A 15633-nucleotide genomic window follows, 5' to 3' on the forward strand; every position below is an offset into this window, starting at 1 on the left:
CAGGCAGAAGCTGGCGGCGCGCGGACGGCCCGTCGGCGCCTCGCGGAGCCGGCGGCGGGATTGGTCGCGGGCCTCGCGTGTCAGGCGGTTGCTAGGCTCCGGCCGCGCGCCCCGCCCTCGCGCTCGGCGCCCTCTCACCGCCCGGTACGTGCTCGCGCGGAGGCTGCGGCGCGGCGCTCGCGCTCCTTGGGCTCGGGGGCGGCAGCCAGAAGCAGCTTCGCGCCGAGTTCCCGGGGGAGCGGCGGCGGCGGTGGCTGCGGCTTTGGTGGCGGCGGCGGCGGCGGTGGTGGCGGCGGCGGCGGCGGCGGCGTCCTGGGGCTGGAAGGACGGGAACACCTGCCGCGGCTCGCCCGCCGGCGCTGGGTGAGTGCGCCGCACGCCCCCCGCCGCCGTGCCTAGGGCTGCTGGGGGTGGGGACGGCCCTCAGTCGGTGCTGCCGGCCGAGCCTTCGGGGGAACACCTGCTGCTGCTGGCGGTTCGGCCCCGGGGCGGGGACACGGGCCGCGGACGTCCTTGCGGGGTGAGGAGGCGGCGCCGCCCGGGCGGAGCCGCCCCTCCGCTCTTGGTCCTAGCAGCCAAAGCTCGGAACGTTCGGGCGGCCAGGCCCGGGCTGCGTGCAGCGGCGGTGGACCAGGCCATCGCCCGGCCCGCGCTCCCGGGAACGCGGGGCCTGCTCGTCTGCCGCGGGTGTGTGTGCGTGCGCGGCCTGCGGGCCGCCAGCCGGGCTTCCAGTTGGGGGGGTCGCGGCCCAGTTGGGCCAGATCCCGACTCGGAGGCGTCGGGCCCCGGCCGGAGTCAGGGAAGGGCATGGCTGCTGCCTCTCCCTTGAAACTACTCAGAGCCTGGGTGGGGGCGTGTGTGTTGGAGGGGGTCCCCTCTCCCCAACTTGAGCTCCTTTGGGAACCTACTTAACTACCTTCTCATCTTCTTCACTTGGTAATGGCAAATGCTGGGTTCACTCGTGAATATGTGCAATATGTGTGGAGGATATCCCCAGAGAAAAGACAAAACCTTTTTTCCCCCCCATAAATGCCGAGCGAATTTCATTAGCAGGCTCAACTGATGGTGTGTAACACTGCATTGTTAGTCTCTTGAAAAGCTCCTAATCTGTGTAAAAGGAATTACTTGTGAAGTAGTTTTGACGGTGAGGAGTCATGAAGTTTTTGCCCTCCTGGTACTATAGCCTGGGGCAGTGTCTCCTACACTGGAATTCTGAAGTTCCAAGTGCGTCCTGCTCTTTTCCCCTAAAAAAAGTGAAAAGAAGCGATTCCTAGTGTGGAAGCCAAACTCGCTGAGAGTGTGTGTATAGGATGGAAAATAAGGTTCCAGGTGTTTTTGAAAAGTCTGGGGTAGATGGGATCATTTTTTTTTTTCAGGTTGCTCTATGTTTAGTGCTCAGAGACATGATAATTTTGGAATGTTCCTGTTCCAAAAAAGAATTTGACCTTACCATACTTTTGGAGGCATTTTAAAAAAAATCCATAGCTGGAATCTGGAGTTGAACTTTATATTGCCTTGCAGCTGAGGAAGGCGAGCTCATAGCCTGGGTGCCTATGAGGGCTCAGGGGCTGTTTGTTGGAGAAATCCGATTTCAGTTGGGCATTGGGTGCATGGAGTGTGCCAGTTCGTGGCCTATGGGATTCTGTGTAAAGGTCATAGTGAACGGTGCCACAGGAAATAAAGAACACTTGGTTGGAACATGAAAGTTGTTGCTGAAGGGCAGAGGACAGTCCTTGCTACTTAAAAAAAATGTTGACTTGCTCAAGTGTGTTAAAAAATCTTTGGCTTCACTACTACTTGCAAAACCCTGTGGTAGATCCTGTAGACCCAAGGAAAAGTATCTGGTTGTTCCCTGAAGGAATGCAGTTTGGGGGGCCCGGGGGTATCAGAGAACCCCGGAACCTGCATGATTAATAGTAATTGCTCACTAAATGTGCTCACCAGGCGGTCTGGAGAGAGGGAATTCCTGAGCTGTGTGAGGTTTTTTTTTTTTTTTTACCTGCAGGAATTAGCTGAGGGACATCAAGGCTAGGGCACAGGGAGCCACGGGTATAGGAGTGCCTAAAATAGTGCCAGGGAGTCTTCCAGCTTGGCAGGCCGGAGCCCTGGGCCATCCTTGTTGTGCTCAGTTCTTCCTTCATCCTTCAGGGTGCTGGAACCTAGGAATGCTGTAAATCTGCTGGGTGGCCTAATCCAGACCTGTGTTTAGAAAGATAAAGCTGGTGGCCATCTAGGGAGTAGCCAAGGGGGAAACAGGGTCAGGATTTCTGGCAGTGAAGTCAGCACACCGAGGAGAGGTGAGGGAGCTGGAGGAGGAACCTTGGGAGAAGAGAGGCTTATTAGGTGGATAGTGCAGAGGCTACCAGGAACCCGGGGCAGGGAGAAACCTGCATTCAGCAATGCTGGATGCCCGGCGGGTTTGCTGGTGTTCTGTTAGTGTAGCTGCTTAGATTGGAGGTCTGGCATTGGGTAAAAACCTCTCTTGCTTGAACCTGGGGCATTGCATTGCCTCTTGAGTGTAGCAGGTTCCTGCCCTGGAGAGAGGAGAGCTGTTGAGGAAGATGGAGCAAGTTCAGGCTTTGATGTTTCCTGCCAGGTCCTCAGGTTGGGGACAGGAGAGGAGGGGCCAACCTCAATTGTAGCCCAGGTCCTTCTCTGTTTCTGCTGTTCATCACTGGTTCATCAGAGCCTGGGATCTTGGCTGAGGAAACTGAGTCACAGAAGAAGGAATGTGCCCAGGGTTAAATAACTGTCATATGGCACTGGCAGAATTGGAACCCAATTTGAATTTTTTTTTTTGGTCTTAGGTTTATTTATCTGAATGGCAGTTACAAGGAGATACATTTGTACACAGAGAAAGATGGATCCATTGTCACCTGATTCACTGTGATAACCAGCGTTCCAGGGGAGGGGAACCAGGTGCCTCATCTAGGTTTCCTCGTGGGTGCCACGGCTCAAGTACTTGGGCTGTCTTCTGCCTTCATAGCACGTTAGTGGGGAGCTGAGTGAAGAGTGGAACAGCTGCAAGCAAGGGTAGGGTGTCAGTAGGGTGCTTTGGTGGAGCCTAAGCCTCGTTGTCTGTAAGTCAGGGATCTTGCAGAGAACAGCAAGGGTGTGATGATGGACCGTTCTCAAAACCAAGGTCCAGTGGGATCCTTCCTGGAGTCTGTGCTGCTTGCTCTGGGAACTGGGCTCGAGTCATCCCAGGAACTTTGGTTCTGTGTCCGGGGGGGAATTTAACAGGTTTGAGCTGACCCTCAAGAAAGGCTGCTTTGGTGAAGAAGCTGGTGACGGGAAGGTCACAGCTGTGTGCTAGGAGAGGAGAAAAGCAAAGACAAAGGATGGGGAAAGAGGAGACTGAGCATGGGGTGTTCTGGAAGCTTGAATTGGGGCCACTGTGGCATGGAGGAGTTTGGAGTTATGCAAGAACAGGGAGCCGTGTGACCTTCTTGGGGTCCAGCTGTGGTGAGGTTGACTCCAGATCATAAGAAGCAAGCCTCCTGTGTTTCTGTGGAGCATGGAGAGGTTGTTGGTCACTGATTGGGAAGCAAGGACAGAAGCTAACTGGGGTGGACAGGTCCTCAGCTTAGCTCAAGACAAGTAGGTTCTGCAGGTGATTGGGAGCTTAAAAGATGCTATGCCCCAGCAGATGCCTTCACCTTTTTAAAGTGCTGGTGAGAAGAGGAGGAAGGCGGGTAGCATCTGCCAGTCACTGAGCAGAACTTTAGAGATTTGGAGCAGAGAGGGGGCCATCTAGGCTGCAGGATGGTGAGGGGCTGTCCTTAGATGATCAGAAATGGCTGGTGGGAGGAAGGGCCTGGCTCTGAGGGCCAGGGTGTGGATAGGCTGGATCTGGAGTAAGGTACCCCCTGGAGAGAGGTGACAGAAGGGTGACCTGAAGGCTGAGTCCTAGCTGAGCCCCTTGGAAGCTCTCAGTGGGGTAGTGTCTTCCCCAGTAGGAGGGGTAAGAGAGCAGAAGCAGAGACCAGGAGCCTCTTCCCGGCCTCCCAGGTGGATGCAGGATCCCAAAGCTTTGGGCCGTCCTCCACTGCCTTCCCGGGCCACAGGCAGGGAGCTGGAAGGGAAGCGGGGCTGCCAGGATTAGAACCGGCGCCCATATGGGATCCTGGGCGTGCAAGGCAAGGACTTTAGCCACTACACCATTGCACCGGGCCTGAGACCAGTTTTTTTTTTTAAAGATTTATTTGTTTTTTTTTTGAAACTCAGATACGCAGAAAAGAGGAGAGACAGAGAGGAAGATCTTCCGTTGGATGATTCACCCCCCAAGTGGCCACAACAGCCAGAGGTGAGCCAATCTGAAGCCAGGAGCCCTGAGATTCTTCTGGGTTTCCTACCCGGGTATAGGGTCTTAAGGCATTGGGCCATCTTGGATTGCTTTCCCAGGCCACCAGCAGGGAGCTGGATGGGAAGTGGGGCTGCCCGGGTTAGAATTGGCGCGCATATGAGATCCTGTTGCATTCAAGGTGAGGATGTTAGCCGCTAGGTTATTGCACTTAGGCCTAGAGACCAGGTTGTTTTTTTTTTTTTTTTTTTAGATTTATTTTTATTGTAAAGTTATATATATATGTATATGAGGAGAGACTGGAAGATCTTTCGTCCGATGATTCACTCCCTAAGTGACCGCAACGGCCAGAACTGAGCTATTCTGAAGCTAGAAGCCAAGAGCTTCCATCAGGTCTGTCTCAGCTGTAGGGTCCCAAGGCTTTGGGTCATCCTTGATTGCTTTCCCAGCTACAAGCAGGGAGCTGGATGCGAAGTGGGGCTGCTGGGATTAGAACCAGTGTCCTTATGAGATCCCAGCATGTGCAAGGCTAGGATTTAGCCATTAGGTCTCTACATCAGGCCTGAGATGAGTTTTTAAAATTACAATTTGGCCAGGTGGTGGGCTTATTGTGGCTACATGCCACCATCAAGTGCCTCGACCCTGGAGCTTGCGGAAAGGATGCTGGCCGCATGCGGAAAGGGACTTTGTGAGATGAATTAGGGAATTTGGAACTTTGTAATTAAAAACACTGAACACTTAAAAAAAATTAGTTTATTTGTTTACAAGGCAGATAAACACACACATACACACAGATCACCTGTCTTTAGGTACACTCCCTAAATTCCTATAGCAGCTGGGATTGACACAGATTGAAGCCCGGATCCTGGAACTCCATCTGGGATCTCCTGCTTGGATGTCAGGAACTCGGGTACTTCAGTCATCTTCTGCTCTCTTCCAGGGTGCATAGCAGTAGCTTGATCTTCCATCCACTGGTTTACTTTCCTTATGCCCACAGTGACCATAATTGGATCAGGACAAAGCCATGAACTAGGAACTCTAATGCAGGTCTCCTGGGTGGGTAGCAAGAATCCAAGTACTTGAGCCACTATTTGTTGCTTTCCAGGCATATTAACACGGAGCTGAATTGGAAATGCATATTAGCCAGAACTTGAACTGGTAGTCTGATAAGGAATATGAGTGTTCCAAGCAGTGATTTATCTTGCTGTGCCACAGCACCTGCCCCTAATGTGTCTTTATTTTAAAAATTTTATTTGAAAGGCATAGTGACAGGGAGAGAGATGGAAGACTTTTATCCACTGGTTCACTCCTCAGTGGCCAAAACAGTCAGACCTGGACCTGGCTGAGCTGAGAGCCAGGAATTTCATCCAGCTGTTCTAAGTGTCAGGCACTAAGCACTTGAGCCATATATTCTTGCTTTCCCACACATATTAGGGAGCTACATTGGAAGCATAGTAACTGGAATTCAAACTGGGAATCTGATATGATATGGGATGTTGGTGTTACAACAGCAACTTACTCACTGTGCCCCCCACCATATATATATATATGTGTGTCTATATATATTTTTTTTAACTGCAATTGTAGTGCTGGTATCTAATGGGTGCCTGTTTTGAGTCCTGACTATTCCACTTCAGATCCAGCTCCCTGCTGATTTGTCTGGGAAAGCAGTGGAAGATGGCCTAAGTCCTTAGGTATCTGTACCCATGTGGGAGACCCGTATGAAACTCCTGACTGTGAACGAGCCCAGCTCCACGTGTTGCCGCCATTTGGAGGGTGATCCAATGGGTTAGAACGTCTTTCTGTGGGCCCAGTGTGGTAGCCTAGTGGCTAATGTCCTCATCTTGCATGAGCTGGGATCGCATATGGGCCCTGGTTGGTGTTCTGGCTACTCTACTTCCCTTCCAGCTCCCTGCTCGTGGCCTGGGAAGGTAATGTTGCTTATTGACTTTCTAATAAAAATCAATAAATCTTAAAAAAAAAAAATTGTGTTTTGTCTGTTTCTCCAAGTAACTATGCCTTTCAAGTAAGCAAATAATTAAGAAATATTTTTATAGGAAAGTTAGACTTACTGAGAGAAGGAGAGACAAACAATCCTGCATCTGCTGATTCACTCCCCATGTGGCTGCTATGACTGGAGTTGAGCTGATCTGAAGCCAGGAGCCAGGAGTTTCTTTTGGGTCTCCCACGTGGGTGCAGGGTCCTAAGGTCTTAGGTCTTCCTTGACTGCAATAAATAAATCTTAAAATAGCTCTAGGGAAGGGTGTCTGGCATGATGATTAGGTCTTCTCTTGGGCTGCCTGCATTCCAAATTGGAGTGCCTAATTTGTGTCTTGATCCAGCTTCCTGTTAATGTGCACTCTGAGAGGCAGCAGATGATGGTTCAAGTACTTGGGTTGCTGCCACCTATGTGGGAACATAGATAAGTTCTGGGCTTGTGGCTTTGACCTGGGTTAGCCTTGGCTGTTGCAGAGATTTGAGGGTGAGCCAGCACATGGAGGAGCTCTCCGGTTTTCTCTCCTTTCACACAAAACTGAACATAAACAAAACGTTTAAAAAGACATTGCAGGCCTGGCTCAGTAGTCTTGTGGCTCAGTCCTCGCCCTGCATGCCCTGGATCCCATATGGGTGTCTGTTCAGGTTCCCATGCAGCTCCGTGCTTATGGCCTGGGAAGGCATTTGAGGACTGCCCAATGCCTCAGGACCCTGCATTTGTGTGGGACACCTGGAAGAAACTCCTGACTTTGGATTGGCCCAGCTCAGCTCCAGCCAGTTGAAGCCCCTTGGGGAGTGAAACAGCAGATGGATGATTTTTCTCTTTGTGGCTGCTTCTTTTTGTAAATCTGACTTTCCAGGGCCTGGTGTGATGGCGCAGTGGTTAAGGTCCTCGCCTTGCACGCCCAGGATCCCATTTGGGCGCTGGTTCTAATCCCGGCAGCCCCGCTTCCCATCCAGCTCCATGTCTGTGGCTTGGGAAAGCAGTCGAGGATGGCCCAAAGCTTTGGGACCCTGCACTTGTGTGGGAGACCTGGAAGAGGCTCCTGGCTTCGGATTGGCTCAGCTCCAGCCTTTGTGGCCGCCTGGGGAGTGAACCATCGGACGGAAGATCTTCCTCTCTGTCTCTTCTCCTCTTTGTATATCCATCCGCCTTTCCAATAAAAATAAAAATAAATCTTTCAAAAAAAATCTGACTTTCCAATAAAAATAATAAAATATTTTAAAAAGAAAAGACATTGCAGCACAGAATGCATTAAGTTACTGTTTATGATGGTGTCCTAAGAGTGCTAATTTGAAGTCTTGGCTGCTCTCTTCCAATCCAGCTTCTTGCTGACGTCCCTGGGAAGGTGACAGACATTGATCCAATGACTTAGGTCTCTGCAACTCATGTGGGTAGTGCAGATGGAGCTCCAGGCCTCCACCTGGTGCACACTTGGAGGTTGTAACCATTTGGGGAATAAACCAGTAGATGGAAGATCCTTTTCCCACTGTTTTTTTTCTTTCTGTTACTTCGTATTTTAGGCAAGTACATTTTTAAAAATTAAAAAGCTCTAGTTTTATAGAATTATAATCATGATAGGAGGTGATGGATTTTAAACTTAAAAATATTTGAAAGGCAGAGAGGCATCTCCTATCCATTGGTCGACTCCTCAAATGTTGAAACCAGGAACCTAGAGCTAATTCCGACTCCCCCATATGGGTGGCAAGGACTAAGTGTTTGCACCATGTAAGTATTTGAAACTGTTGCTTTCTGGAGTAACAGAGTTGTGATTCTGTCCTGGGGTCTCCACTATCTGATATAGGTGTTCCAAGTGGTCCTGAGGGTTGTGCAAAATATTCACCCCATTAGTCTTACATTTCTTGGTAAGCGGTATACAATTGGTGTAGTGGACAGGAGGTGAGAGACCTCTTTAATGGATGGGTTAAAAATTAGAGTGAGGGGTCCAGCGCGATAACATAGTGGTTAAAGTCCTCGCCTTGCATGTGCTGGGATCCTATATAGGCACCGGTTTTAATTCTGGCAGCCCCCCCCCCAATCCAGCTCCATGCTTGTGGCCTGGGAAAGCAGTGGAGGACATTGGGACCCTGTACTTGCGTGGGAGATGCGGAGGAAGAGTTCCTGGCTCCTGGCTTCAGTTTGGCTCAGTTTTAGCCTTTGTGGCCACTTGAGGAGTAAATCATCTGTATATCTTATTTTGCAATAAAAATAAATCTTAAAAAATTATTGCTACCTTGGACATCAGCTTGGGACTGGCATGTTGGCTGTCAGGCTCATCTTCAGCCTGTGGTGCTGGCATCCCATGTGGGTACTAATTGGAGTCCCGGCTACTTCATTGCTAATTCGGCTATCTGGTTATGGCCTGGAAAGCAGCAGAGGATGGCTCAGAATCGTGGGCACAGACCTGTGTGGAAGACCAGGAAGAAACTCCTGGCTCCTCTTTCAAATTGGCTCAGCTATGGCTATTGCTGCCATTTGGGGAGTGAACCAGCAGATGGAAAACCTCTCTCTGTATCTCCTTCTTTATCTGTAAAATTTGCTTTACTTTTCTTTTCTTTTTTTTTAAATTTTAATTTTATTTTTAGTTTTTTAAAGATTTATTTATTTTTATTACAAAGTCAGATATTGAGAGGAGGAGAGAGAGGAAGATTTTTTTTTTTAAAGATTTATTTATTGGAAAGTCAGATATACAGAGAGGAGGAGAGACAGAGAGGAAGATCTTTGTCCAATGATTCACTCCCAAAGTTAGTGCAACGGCCAGTGCTGCACCGATCCAAAGCCAGGAGCCAGGAACAGTTTCTAGGTCTCCCATACGGGTGCAGGCTCCCAAGGCTTTGGGTCGTCTTTGATTGTTTTCCCAGACCACAAGCAGGGAGCTGGATGGGAAGTGAAGCAGCTGGGATTAGAACCAGTGCCTATATGGGATCCTGGCGTGTTCAAGGCTATGCTATCATACTGGCCCCTAAAATCTGCTTTTTAATAAAAATAAATAAATCTTGAAAAAAAAAATCAGTCTTTCGGCACCAGCTTTGTGATGCATTGGGTTACTCTGCTGCCTGCAACACTGTCATTCCAAATGATCAGCGACTTGAGTCCTTTCTGCTCCATTTCCCATCCAGTTTTTTTTTTTTAAAGATTTATTTATTTATTGGAAAGTCAGATATACAGAGAGGAGGAGAGACAGAGAGGAAGATCTTCCAATGATTCACTCCCCAAGTGAGCGCGATGGCCGATGCTATGCCAAGTTAGGGACTAAGAGAGAGAGTTGAATCTCTAGGAAATTTGAAGTGGGAATTATTAATCCAGATAGTCTGTTTTTTAATGTTTGTTAGGGATTTCTTCCTTCCTTCTTCCTTTTCAGAGATTTGTATAATTGAAAGAGAAACAGAAATCTTCCACATATTAGTTGATTCCCTAAATGTCACCAGTCTAGATGTGCCTGAACCCCAGAGGCAAGAATTCCATCAGGCTCTCCCTGGCTGGCGGGGATCAAGTACTTGGGCTGTCTTCTGTTTCCTTCCTAGGCATATTACTAGGTAGCTGGGACTTAAATCAGTACTAATGAAATGTTGGAGTTGGAGACAGTGATTTAACTTGTTCCACAACACTGGCCCCATTCAGGATTTATTTTCCTTTTCTGGAGCCTGTTTTCTTTCTTTTTTTTTTTTTTGTTTTGGTAAAGATTTATTTGAAAGGTAGCATGACAGGGAGGGGTCAGAGCAGGGGTGTAGTGGTGGGGGTGCCTGTCTTCCACCTGCTGGTTCATTCTCCAAGTGCTTGTAATAACCAAGGTTGGGCTAGGCAAAGGCTAGAGTCCAAAGCTTCCTCTGAGTCTCCTCGTGGGTAGTGCCCAAATACTTGGGCCGTCTTTCGCTTTTTTCAGGCCAATAGCAGGATCACAGTGGAACATCCAGGATGTGAACCAGTACCTGTACGGATGCCAGCGTCACAGGGGGCAGCTCAACACGGGTTGCTTACTGGTGCTTCTTAGCCCCTTCTGCTTTTCCCCAATTGAGACTTTGGGCCAGGAGCAAGGTGCTGGTGACTTTAATAAATTGGTGATTAATCTGCTCATTTCACAGTCGATCTTTGTGTCTGTGCCCTTGGGTCATGAAGCAGTCTTCCTGGGAGTCATATAACTGGCTCCACATCTCGGCCTTACCCCTTTCGCTCTGGCCATTAGTCAGTGATACTGCTTAGATAGCCATTTCTATTAATAGGAGTTAGAGTAGTTTACAAAATTATACCAGCCAGAGCTTAATGAACAGGATTTTCTTTTTTGTCTTTTTCTTGGTTTTTATAACCAAACATGCTTTGTCTGTTTGCTCTGGGTCCAAGATGTGGGATGAAGGAGTACGAGGTCACAAACCGGGACTGGTGTTGAGGTGTCCTTGTGGCTGGGCTCTGGCCATTGCAGAGGGTGTGTGTGTGTGTGTGTGTGTGTGTGTGTGTGTGTGTGTGTGTGTGGTGTGTGGGGTGTGGGTGTGATGTGTTTGTGTGTGTTGTGTGTGTGTGTGTGTGTGTGTGTGTGTGTGTGTGTGTGTGTGTGTGTGAGTGTGGTGTGCTGGTCTGCCAATTGCAGATGTGTGTGTGTGTGTGGTGGTGTGTGTGTGGTGTGTGTGTGGGCTGGCTCTGCCATTGCAGAGGGGTGTGTGTTGGAGGTGTGTGTGTGTGGTGATTTGTGTTGTGTGGTGCTGGGCCTCTGGCCATTGCAGAGGGTGTGTGTGTGTGTGTGTTGTGTGTGTGTGTGTGTGGTTCTGGGCTCTGGCACATTTGCAGAGGTGTGTGTGTGTGTGTGTGTGTGTGTGTGTGTGTGTGGCTGGGCTCTGGCCATTGCAGAGGGTTGTGTGTGTGTGTGTGTGTGTGTGTGTGTGTGTGTGTGTGTGGCTGGGCTCTGGCCATTGTGTGTGTGTGTGTGGCTGGGCTCTGGCCATTGCAGCCGTGTGTGTGTGTGTGTGTGTGTGTGTGTGTGTGGCTGGGCTCTGGCCATTGCAGAGGGTGTGTGTGTGTGTGTGTGTGTGTGTGTTGTGTGTTAGTGTGGCTGGTCTCTGGCCATTGCAGAGGGTGTGTGTGTTGTGAGAGTGGTGGTGTGTGTGTGTGTGTGTTGTGTGTCTGGGCCTCTGGCCATGCAGAGGGTGTGTGTGTGTGTGTGAGTGTGTGGTGTGTTGTGTTGTGTGGTGTGTGGCAGGCTCTGGCATTGCAGGGGGGGGTGTGTGTGTGTGTGTGTGTGTGTGTGTGTGTGTGTGTGTGTGTGGCTGGGCTCTGGCCATTGTGTGTGTGTGTGTGGCTGGGCTCTGGCCATTGCAGCCGTGTGTGTGTGTGTGTGTGTGTGTGTGTGTGTGTGTGTGTGTGTGTAGTGGGGTGAGCCAGCAGATGGAAAATCTGTCTTTTCTCCTCTCTTTAGTTTGCTTCTAAATAAATAAATAATAACAAACAAAATATCAAATAAACAAAAATAAGCAATGAAACAAATAAATTTGTTTCTGGCTCTGGATCGGCACAGCACCAGCCATTGCACTCACTTGGGAAGTGAATCATTGGACGGAGGATCTTCCTCTTTGACTTTCCTCCTCTCTGTATATCTGACTTTGTAGTAAAAATAAAAATAAATCTTTAAAAAAAAAAGATTGTAAGCCAATGGTGTCAGAGTTGAAGCTGTACTGTTTTCTTTGTTGACGTAAAGCATATTCATTCAGATTGAAACTAGCAATATCCTGAATTTATTTTGAAAGGATTATGGCAACTATCAGTTGTAAATACTGTAAAAATATTTAAGTTGACTCAAATATGTATCTTGCCAGTCACAGGCTACATCTGATAGAGTTTGAGACTTTGCTTCTCATTTATGGTTTGTTCCTATTATTTTTTGTTGGGAAGACAGAGTTACAAAGAAGGAGGGACACAGAGAAATCTTTGACCCTCTGGTTCTCTCTGCAAATGGCCACAATGGCCAAAGCTGGGCTGATCCAAAGTTGGGAGCCAGGAGTATCTTCTGGGTCTCCCACATGGGTATAGTGGCCCAGGAGCTATGGAATGGCTTGAACTGATGCCCGAATGGGATTTTGGTGCCACAGTTAGGGGCTTAGGCTGCTATGCTTTGGGGCCAGCCCTTCAGTTATACTTTTTAAAACTAATTGTTTTTTCCTTTCCTTTTCTTTCTTTCTTTCTTTCTTTCTTTCTTTCTTTCTTTCTTTCTTTCTTTCTTTCTTTCTTTCTTTCTTTCTTTCTTTTTGAGATATTGTGAGAAACACAGACACTGGAATTAATTTTATGTCTTTGAAATTACAGTTTTTGGTCTTGTAATGACAATACTGGAAAGATGTAAATTTCTGATCTTTGACCAAGAAGGGTGGTGCTTAGCGTGGGCTGCAGGCTGAGGGACGCTCCCGCTTCCCCTGGAGTTGGAGGTGGCGTGCTTCTGGTTCAGTTACGGGCCTTCACCAGCTTTGTTTCCTTCTGTTCCTGCAGGACCTCTGATTTCCAGGAAGATAAAAGGCTTTTAAAGCTGCCTAGCACTGGAAGGATAGGTAAGGTACCCGAAGACGAATGTTTGTGAAAGAAAGGGGCAGAATAGTCCCATCCTTGCCAAGATAGGCTGCAGAATGTTAGAACCCTGATTGTGGGGCCAAGGTGCTATCCAGCAGTGCATTTAATAAAGTGACACATGTGGAAGAGAAAAATGGAAAGGAAAGGAAAGATCCCTGTGTCCCTAGAGGAAGGAAGCATTCCTTCCACTCAGCTCCCTCCCGTCCCCCTTTCCCTGTGGCTCCTGGGTTTCCTGGTGGTTACAGCCACATAGAGACCCTGGTGTCTCCGTGTCTCTGCCCTGGCAGGCCTGTGCAGCCCAAATTTATTCCTGCGGATGTGTCGCAGTTGGTCCTTAGATACTTAAGTATGGGGAAGGTGTCCCAGTGGTGGAGACCAGTAGGACACTTGCCATAATGTGTTCGTTGTTTTGACACTTGCTCTTCATTTCCTTGGATGTTGTTTGTATGGGAATCCACAGACAAGCACCTGTTAGTTTCTAACTACCGTATTGAAACTAATGCAATTTGAAGACATTCCTTTTGATTTTGCAAGCATTATGTTTTCCCTTCTGGGCAGTTTCCCTAGGCGTCTCAAAGGTTAATCCGGGACTGCTTAAGAAGATGCTGAAGGCTGTCTGGTAGGAGCAAACCAGTTCTGTCTTGATTATCATAAATACCCTCACTGGGAGCCAGCTCCATGGTGCTGCAGGTTAAACTGCCACTTGTGATGGAGTCCTAATTTGAGTACTAGCTGCTCCATTTTACATCTAGTTTCTTGCGAATGCACCTAGGAAAGCAGCAGCAGGTAGCCAAAGGGCTTGAACACCTTCTACCCACATGGGAGACCCAGTTAGAGTTCCCAGTTTCTTGCTTTGGTCTGGCCTACCCTTGGCAATTGTGACCATTCAGTAGGTGGAACTACTTCACTTTCTCTGTCATTCTGCCTGTCAAGTAAATAAATAAATCATTAAAAAAAAGTTTTGTGCCTATTCTTCTAAAAAATTTATTTTTGTCTGAAAGGCAGAATTAGATAAGAAAGACAGAAATCTTCATTCCTCCCCAAATGGCTATTAACTGGAGCTAGGCTGGTCCAAAGCCAGAAGCCTGAAGCTTCTTCTGAGTTTCCCACATGAATGCAGGGGGCCCAAGGACTTGGGCTATTTTCTGCTGCTTTCCCAGGCATATTATCAGAGACTTGGATTGGAAGTGTAGCACCCAGGATTCGAACTGGTACCCATATATGATGCCAGTACTACAGGTGGAGCCTTAAGTTACTACACCACAGCAGCAGTCCCAATAAATGAATTTTTAAATTAAAACAAAGCAACCTTAATTAGTTTGGTTGTTCTCCATGCTGAGTTGATTGTGTGGCCAGTTTTTTTTGCCAAGAAAAATGATGTAGTCAATAATGGAATTCAAAGAAGCATTCCAAATGGCGTTTCCTTTTTATTTAACTATTAATCAGAACCTGGGATCGCGTCCATATCTGGGTCTTGATTTCATTATTGAATATGTCCATGAGATTTCCAGGTCTTCCCTTTGATGGCCCTGGGCAGTGGAGCTCCCACCTGGGTCTCCCCTGTTCTCAGGGAACCTTGCTGGCAGGAGGGTTTCCCATCAGGGTCCTGCCTGGTGAGCAAGGGCGGATCCTGGGTTTTGGGGTTGATAAGGCTGCTTCTGTGAGGTTGAGTTGGAAAAGTGTCTCATATTTTTAGGCTTTTGAGCTGTGCTGGAAAGATTGACTTGCTGGAACGGGGGAATTCGGTAGGAGGAGACTAGAAGAGAAGCTCTTTATTAAAGATCTAAAAATAGAATGTTATTAAAGTCACAAATAGATGCCAGTGGGATTTCTGTCTCTCTCTCCCACTGTGGATATGTGCAGCTAGCTGTTGTTTCTGTCTACCTGGGAAAGATTACAATATTTTGTCAGAGGGTCAGTGTAGGAGACCTAAACATTGTGTTTGCCGGTTTGAGGATGTACCTTTTTCTCCATTCCTCCCTGCCCCCTCCAACTTCCAAAGGAATTTAGAAACTGACTGAATGTCTTGGCATAATTCCCTGAGGCTGGAATTCTTAGTGAGAGAACTTGCTTCTAGGGCCTGTAGGGCCTGTGCCTTGCTGGCAGGGCAGTGGGATCCTCCGGCCCTCAGAGCCCTGAGCTGCTTTTCTTACTTGCTGGAAGGGACTGGCCAAAGAGGGCTTTCCTACAGAGGCTGGCCAGTCCACCTGGTTTCATCTAACTGTTTTTCAGGCTGCCCTTGGGCTTTGGTGGGGCGGGATCCCCTTGGGCCACTTTCAGCTAGAGAGGGCAGCAGTTGCTCCTCACAGTGCAGGCCTCTGGTGCCCCAGGCTGCCTGTGCCCTTTCCTACATGCGTGAGGGGGTGGAGGAATGTCCTGGCCTCGCCTCTTGCAGCCCGTCCTGGCTGTGAGGGAGAATGGGGCCCATTGTAGGCTGTGCCTGCAGGCACAGCTGTCCACTTCAGTGACAGGCCTGCTGTGACCCTGGGTGCAGAGGGGCCGGGAGCCCAGTGAGCCATCTCCTTCACAAGCTGCTGTGTGCTCAGAAATGTTGTGTGGGGTGCTGCTTACACTTCAGTTACCCTCAGGGGAGCCCTCCGGTTTTGGGTTTGTGCCTGGACCCCCTATCTGTCCTAGCTCACCATGAAGCAGAGCTGAAGCCATATTGGGAGAATCTACTCCCAATGGGGCAAAGTGCGTAGTCAGAGGAGGCTGGACACACCCTCCTCTGAGCTTTCTTATGTATGCTTCAGATCCTCTGGGAAGCATTGTATTAATCTGTGAACGA

General features: G+C 48.7%; 1 protein-coding gene across 2 annotated transcripts in view; it reads left to right on the forward strand.

The window, feature by feature from the left end:
• Positions 1 to 286: 286 nt before the first annotated feature.
• The window catches only part of DAG1 (dystroglycan 1), a 66769-nt gene continuing 51422 nt past the window's right edge, over positions 287 to 15633 (forward strand). Inside the window, exon 1 of one of the 2 annotated variants that reach the window (XM_040994474.1) lies at positions 287 to 363. The gene's annotated coding sequence lies outside the window, so the exon portion shown is untranslated. Of the gene's footprint in view, positions 364 to 12780; positions 12827 to 15633 lie in introns of those variants that run through there. The other variant, XM_040994473.1, reaches the window with a different exon arrangement.

Source organism: Ochotona curzoniae, unplaced genomic scaffold (genome assembly GCF_017591425.1).
Source record: "Ochotona curzoniae isolate NIBS_2020 unplaced genomic scaffold, NIBS_Ocur_1.0 contig_908, whole genome shotgun sequence".
Lineage (NCBI taxonomy): Eukaryota > Metazoa > Chordata > Mammalia > Lagomorpha > Ochotonidae > Ochotona > Ochotona curzoniae.